The 8120-nt window shown below is 40.3% G+C and overlaps 1 non-coding gene across 1 annotated transcript; it reads right to left on the reverse strand.

Annotated features, from left to right (window-relative positions):
* Positions 1-5842: 5842 nt before the first annotated feature.
* trnaf-gaa (transfer RNA phenylalanine (anticodon GAA)) lies at positions 5843-5912 on the reverse strand. The gene has a single exon. It is a non-coding gene; the product is annotated as a tRNA-Phe (tRNA).
* Positions 5913-8120: the final 2208 nt, after the last annotated feature.

Consider the following 8120-nt stretch of genomic DNA (forward strand, 5'->3'; position numbering starts at 1 on the left):
AATGGTGTACTCGGAAGGTGAGATATTTATTCACAGGAGAGTGGAAATGAGTGAGATTAGAATTTAACCTCCTCCCAAACATATGTTAAAACCTCTTTGAACCTGTTTTTAGAAGGAAAATGAGTTTAAAGCACACCAGCACTTAACATTTACTCTGCAATTAGCCTATTTTTCTTATTTCTGTAATGAGGGATGACTAAATAAGTCTGCCTCTCTAGTAACTGTACCTTTTAGAACATGCCTGCATGTATAGATTTAGTACTTAACATGATTTTGCTCGGTCTTCATTTGACTAGCTGTTGTCTATGTTTATAATCACTAAACTTTCCTCTGTTTGCAAGGATCAAATACATTTTTTTATCTGTTACAAGTCTCAGGAAAAAAATGAAGATAAGAAAAACTATTAACCATAAAAAGATAGCAGGGCCTAGATAAGAAAGTGTATTTTCAAGCTGGTTTAAGGCACATGGCTTCAGCTTAGTTTGGGAATAACTCAGCCTGGCCTTAGACATAAAGAAATAATTTTGAATGGCACATAAAATCAGTATAGAGTACTTAAGTATTCTCACTTAAAAATCAAACATATACCAATGTGATATCCATAATCCTTTGTGAAAGATAAATGGAGTTTATTGAATGAAAGTTTGTGAGGGATGAAAAAAAACCACGCTCAATCATTCCCAGCCGTCAGTAATTAGCCATCACTCCCTTTGTCCTTCCTCCACCCAAAGCTATAAATACCAAATGCAATATCTCTCTTCCTCACGTGCGACTTTTGCATATTAGGGTGCATCTTTCGCATTTGACAAGTCCATGCTTTTTTCTCTTGCGTTTTGATCGCCTTCGGACCCATAAATTTTCTGCTCCGACGAAGGACCTTTTGCAGCACAGAGGATTCCCCTACACTCCTCGACCAGCCCATCCCTCCTGCTTTTAATTCTTCAATTTCCACTGCTGCTTTTGGGGGACACAATCACAAACACGGCCCGTATCCATCCAGATAACGCCGGCACCACTAATTCAATCCAATAATAGCGGCTATTTCCTATCCCATCTATGAAGAGCCTACACAGTTTCTCATCATTTAGACCCCGTGTCCATTTGAATTTCCTTCCGTCAACACCTCAACGTGTGCTCATAATAAGCGACACGCCTAGGCCAACAGAAGCCGACTTCCCTACAGTAAACCTATACAGAACGCAGACAGGCACTCTGACCGCCCTACTGACACAACAATCCATGCGTCACAGATCACACCTCCTCTCCTTCTCCAGGCCCTTCCTAATTCTGCATTGGTGGTTTGGGGTCCCGCTTGGTTCTTTTTGGGGGTCCTGACCTCTTCGGACTATGGCCAGGATGTCGGCCCTCAGCCAAGCAGGTTTAGCCAAATATTCGCTCCACTACAGTTCGTTACACCTTGACCTTGTGCGTTGTCATTCCTCGTGAACATGCAGTTAATGGTGTCGAATTAGATGGGGCACAGGGTAGCCTAATGGCTACAAACTATACTCAAAGGACAGAAGGTCACAAGACACAACCTAGAAATCATCATTTTAAATCCACTCAGCCACCCTGGTGGGAGGGCAGTGGATGCAATTCTCAGATCAATTGACTCCAAACAAGAGGATGGATTCTTTTCAGCCTTTCTTATTTCTGATGCAGACTGAAAACCAACAGTCAAATCTGAGACTGGATGTAAAAAAAAAGATAAATGACAAAAAGGCGAAAAAAAAAACCGCGCAGATTGATTTGGATGTGTGGATGCATAACAGTAATAGTCAGCCTTGTTTCTAATGATTCTAACAGAGTTTGAAGTGCCCTGGACGTGACAAAAGCAGCTATGTGATTATGTTCCTCCTTTCGCTGACACTTTCCTGTCACACACAGCATTTGCTAAATTATTGCTTCCATCAGATAAGTAGATTGGGGGAGTGTGATAAGAATGTGGTCTGTCAGAAGCAAGCAGTGTCCCCGCTGAAGCTGATGTGAAAGCCTTCTGCGAAGCTGGCATAGGTGTGGTAATCTGGAGGAGGGGGGCGTTTTCAGTGGCGGGGGTGTTGACTGCTGTGTCACTCTTTGATGAGATTATTGCCACATCCCAATTGTTGACAAATCATTATTTTTTCAAGAAGTTTGCAATCCAGTAAAAACAGTTTCTTGGCAATACTGTCCCTGGTTTTCTAGTAAGATAGAGGGACAGAATTGGAGCCTGAGTCAAAAATCACTACGTTTCTTCTTCTGTAGTTTTATAATCTAATCTGAAATCTGAATGAAAGGCCTTCAGGTTAGATTTTTATTTTCTTTAAACAGAGTAAACAAATGTAAATGTGTCGGGCAATCAAGATGCCAAATTCAAGATCATACCACACCATCTTAACACTATTTTAAAAGAAGTGTCCATTTATGAAGTTTTATGTTTAGTATGCAGGGTTGTTTTTGGAATTCTTGAATACAAGTCTTATATTAGTTCAAGTCGGGAGCTGTGTCAGCAAGCGTAGGCTGCAAAGGAACAAGTAAAGGTTTGTTCCATGCTGAAAAGAGAAGAAAATAAAACGTAAAATTTCGGCTGTGGAGCCTTCTTCGGGTGTGAGAGAGAGGAAAGTCAGCAGCTAATAAAGCATGGGAGAACAAAAGCCAGGAGTTGAGAGGAGGCGGGAGCAGGAGAGAAGCAGAGAGGTGTGCAAATGAATAGAGAGGATTAGAAAGAAACACATCTGTCATTGAGAGAGGTCCCCCTACTTAGCCTAATCCTTAAATTTATGGGCTGGCTGGGCAGTGCTCAATGATACCTGCCTTCTGTGAAAGCAAAATCTGCTTTTTAATGAAAAGTATAGGATCAAGGTCCTCCAGGTATGAATCATGTTCTGAGTTCATGTAATGTGAAGTACACTATTCATTGGTTTACTCTGGTAGACTGGATTTCTCTACCTCGCAGCTCTTGGGCTCCTGAGTTTGAATTCAGTCTGGGGTGCCCTGTGTACAAAATGTCGCTTGGGTTTTTCCCAGGTGCTACGCTTTCTCCCCACTTTCCAAAGACATTCGGGCTCCGCTCACTGGCCCCTGTGGAAATCTACTCTCCCCATCCCCACAGTGTAGTCCTGATCGGTGCTTGTGCTAGGGGGACAGGATCCTGGCTGCCACAGTCCTTAACAGGATCTAATCCTCATGTTTGAATTAAAACACTATGGCCATGCAACAGAAACGCAATGATCATGTACCAGCACTTCAAAAAGTAATATCTTCAAAAAACCCATTTGTGTGCATTAAAAATGCAGGAGTAAGGCCATCATCACTTAATGCACTGTAATGCTTTGCTCACTAAATATACTGTGACATAAAACATCACTTGCTCTATGCTGTTGGAATTTAATTCAATTGTTTATGAATACTACATTATTCATACTGTATATGATGACAAACTGGGACAACTGGGCTTGTTAGAAAACAAGGGCCAATATTCCAAAAAAAGCACAAAAGCAATCAAACAACTTTGTGAAGTGCAATGTATCCAGTATCAGGACTGCACAGAAACTCTCACAGGACGGTTTAAACAGTAACTTGATAAGATGGGTCTTAGATTTCTTAGCACACTGGTCTTAACAGGTGAGCAGGTTATCTGACATTCGCTAAACTATCATCAGGGCTGTGTATCTCCCCCCCCCCCCCCCCGTACAGTTTGTACACTAATTGTAAGAGCAGATACACAAATAGACGTCTTATTAAGTCTGCTGATATAACAGCCCTAGGCAGTTTATTAAAGGACCCAGAAAACCATTACGGGTCCATTCTAAATGATTTTATTAACTGGTGTGATGAGTTCTCACAAGTTAAATATTTATAAACGAAGGAACTGGTCATTGATTTTAAGAAAAATGCAACACCCCTCCAACCTACTTCTTGCTTTCATGCAGAAATTGTCAATGACTACAAGTACTGAGATTGGGTAAATGTAGTGACACCATTTACAAACAAGGCTAACAGACTTTTTTCTCAGGAAACTTTTTCAGGAGGATAAAACTATTTTAACACGTTTCTGTAAGTCATTTATTGAAAGTGTACGAACATAGTGTCTCACTTGCTGGTTTGGCAGTATCAGCACTGTCCATCACAATAGGCTGAGAAAATGAGTAAAAACAAGTAGCAAAATAATTGGGGCAAATCAAATTGACTTAGATTTTGTAACATCGGCAATAATCACGCAGACAAGTGGTAATGGAAGTGCTCTTTTATCAACCAGAAGCACATGCGATTGCTATACTTAAAAGGATGGCTCTCACCAGCCAACAAGAGTAAAGCCACTGCAATAGGAAGTCAAGATCCAGGGTCCTGACTAATACAAACCAGGCATTTCAGGGTGTGAACCCGAGAAAACAAATCAGGATGGAGAAACATGGACCAGTCACACCTGCACAACATGTACATAAACCCTTGTCCTTCCCTACAAGTCCCAGGAGTTAATGCCCCTGATATCTCCCTACTATCCCAGACAGGTTCCCATCTATCCCATCATGCACTCGCTCAGTTCCCCATCATTGCCTGATGAGGGCGCTAGAATATCTTTTCCAAAAAGAGGGATGTAAACAAGGCCAAGAGCATTATGGAGTGTGTTTCTCACACCTTCACTTGAGACTTTACACTACTCCCACCTGGGAGGCACCTTTGTATCCCCCAGGTGCAAAAGTAACAGACTGAAAAAATCTCTCCTCTCCTCTGCAATATCACTCTCAAACATAAGGATTCATCTTGTAAACACAGAGCAGATTGTTGGTGGTGGTTTTCTGAGGTCTACAGGTGCCATGTAATCTTTATGAAAAAAACACAAGACCTCATGGCTACTGCATTACCAGGCAACTACTGTATACCATAGAAATAACTAAAGAAGAGAGTGAAGGTAGGAATGTTTTTTTTTTCAGAAAAGCAGGCTTAATAGAAGTGGTAGCGGGATTGTACTGTGAACAGTCATCTACAAACTAGAGAACAGAAATAAGAGGCCATATAGAGTCTACTTGTATATGGGTTAAAAGAAAAAATAAACATTCAAAGGGCTTAAAAACAAGTGTTTGGAATTGATCATCTAGTGCCAATGTGAGCACAAGTTGCTTATTATTGACTCACAGAGGATATTTAGAAAAGGTGATGTGATACTATTGAGAGACTTCAGTTTTCCACACATAAAATGAGCAATACAGAAGCTGACATTGATCAGGCTTAAAGGAGTTATTGCTTCTTTTCCCAGTTTGTAAAGGCATCTCATTCCTATGTATCTTGTCTTTCAGACAGCAAAGACAGAATTAAGATAACAGATGATATTGAGCCATTATGGAATTCTTACCATTTTATTGCCACATTTGATATATGTTTTAAATCTGTAAAGATTGAGTCAAACGTACAAAGCAAATAATGAACTGCATGAGCTTGCAAATAATGAACTGCAAATAATGGCCTAAATAGCCTCCTCTCATTTGCAGGTTTTTCTTATGTTATTTTATTCCACACATTATGACCTTAGCCTTGTGATACTCACAGTCACAAAAGATAAGAGAAGATCACATTATTGGCCATATACAGTACAATTTCTCATATTTGAAATTTGTCTTTTCGCATACCCCAGTTTGCTCTCCATGAGACACACAGACAGGGAGAGAAGCTGGGGGTCAGAGCACAGGGCCAGCCATTTATACGGCGTCCATGGAGCAGTTGGGGTTAAGGGCCTTGCTCAGGGGCCCAACATAGTAGGATTCCTCTGCAGGCCGCAGGATACAAACCAGCAACCTTCCAGCCACAGGTGCAGATCCTGAGCCAGAGAGCCACCGCACCACCTGAAGAATGACTGCCCTTCCTTTGTTGAAACCTGGGATCAAACCAGGGACCTTTAGAGCTTCAGTCTAACGCTCTCCCAACTGAGCTATTTCGGGCCGGCAAAACAACATCCACCTGTCCGGACAGTAAAGCAAGCTGCTCCGGGTGAGGCTCGAACTCACAACCTCCGCATGACTCTGCTGAGCACTGCTGTATAAGTAATAATAATAATAATAATAATAATTGCTTACACTTATATAGCGCTTTTCTGGACACTCCACTCAAAGCGCTTTACAGGTAATGGGGTCTCCCCTCCACCACCACCAATGTGCAGCATCCACCTGGATGATGCGACAGCAGCCATAGTGCGCCAGAACGCTCACCACACATCAGCTATCAGTGGGGAGGAGAACAGAGTAATGAAGCCAATTCAAGTACCATGTACTGACCGATTGCACCACTGGAACTACTCACAAAAACTGAGAGTCATACTTCAGGTGCCTCCTGGCTTGCTCATCAATTCTTTAGCTGAGGCTTGTACAGAAAGTGCTTCCCTGTATGGTTATATGACAATACATAACAAGGGTCAGAAATTTCACATTTAGAAGAATTCTGGTTTTGATTATTAATGCTCATTTGCATTTTTCTCCACCCAAGGTCATGGTAGAGCACGGCTGACAGCTAATTCACTAGATTTTGGTCAAAGTGCATCCATATAAAACACTGTTGTCAGTGTAATGAGGATGCTTATCCTGCCTTTCCTTGTCTGTATCTGTTTTTTTTTTCACTAGAAGGGAACTAGATATTTAAGAAGGAGAGCTGCCGGTTCACTGGCAGGAGCCTAAAGCTTTATTGGTCGTGACTCACTTCATAAACTGCACTGCCAGAGAGATAGTACTGCATCTCCCTCTCCTGACTTCCCTGCCCTGTGCAGAATGATTATGTCATTTAGATGTTTTTCTTATGTTTATATTGTAAAGTTTAATCATTTTGGCCATTTACAGGACCTTCTTTTCAGGCAGCGCTAATAGTCTTAGTAATTGCAGTAATTAGTATTTAGTAATTAGCAGTTTCCTCTTTCTCTTGCCAGTGTGGGATTGAGACAACTGTCTTCTTTTATTGGAAAAAAAAGTGAGATTGTTTTTCAAGAATAAATAGTTACTTGATTTGTAAGTATTGCCTGTCTTGGGTGTGTTTAAGTTTGATCAATTTCATGACAGTACTAGCATAGTTGTTCTAGCATGGTTGGAGGTCTTAGGTGACAGACTGTATACAGTATATTAAGTGAGAAAGGCTTCTGAGGTAAGTATAAAGAAAAATAGAATCCACCCCCCAGCATTGCCTAAGCCTTGCCTTAGTGTTACAAAATGGCTAGCATTTGGATTGGAGCTGTATTTTGGGTGATGGCATGTTCAAACAGTTCTTCATTTCATCTGAGTACAGAAAGCGATTTCCTACAAGGCTTTTGGTGCACATTTAGTGTAATATGGAAGGTGTCAGAGGTAGGGAAATCGAATAAGATGTACTGTAACCCACTGCCAGGAATTGCACAATGTACAAAAAGATAACATATTGGTACACTCCGTCTCTGGAACGGTTTGCTCTGTCACTTCTTAGGGTGACACACAGGGCAACCCCACATGCATATAATAATGTCTAAAACATAATAAAAATATGCTAAAATATTAAGTATAGTTAAATTAAATGGTATTACATTATAATTTAAAATAAGCTGCTTTGCACTGATATGCAGATATCAAGTGGGAGGAATATTTTACTGATTGAAAATATGTAGCAGCTGAAAACTGCTTTTTCATGACAGTTGACCATATCAGAAATACAATGTTCACTGGCATTATATGAACATTGAAGCACAATGCATGTTTTATTAAAGCATTTTCAATTAAAGGCAACCTTCAAAATTCTAAGATTACTGCACCTGTGAATAAGGAAACAGTGTTAAGTAACCAAAATTGGTATTAGTATAATTGGTAATGGTGATGAAGTGCCACCAAGATTAAAATTAACATTTTTGATCAAACTCCACCTCACTGTTTTGTCTTATTAAAAATTAAATTCACATTGTAATTGGAATATGAGTCTTAAACTGAAAATACATCAATAAGTAGTTAGTGGACCAGAAGAGTAAACCTTGCAAAATTCACTAAAGCTGTTTAAACCATTAATACACCAGGTGTGCCGAACAGATTTGAGCTGATTAAACAACCAGTGTCTTATTCGTTAATATAAAAGGTGAATTTTTTAAATTTCAGTTGAGTTTGATGTGCTGTTTATAACTGTAATTTCAGTTTTTTAACCTT

Source organism: Lepisosteus oculatus, chromosome 3 (genome assembly GCF_040954835.1).
Source record: "Lepisosteus oculatus isolate fLepOcu1 chromosome 3, fLepOcu1.hap2, whole genome shotgun sequence".
In the NCBI taxonomy this organism is placed as follows: Eukaryota; Metazoa; Chordata; class Actinopteri; order Semionotiformes; family Lepisosteidae; genus Lepisosteus; species Lepisosteus oculatus.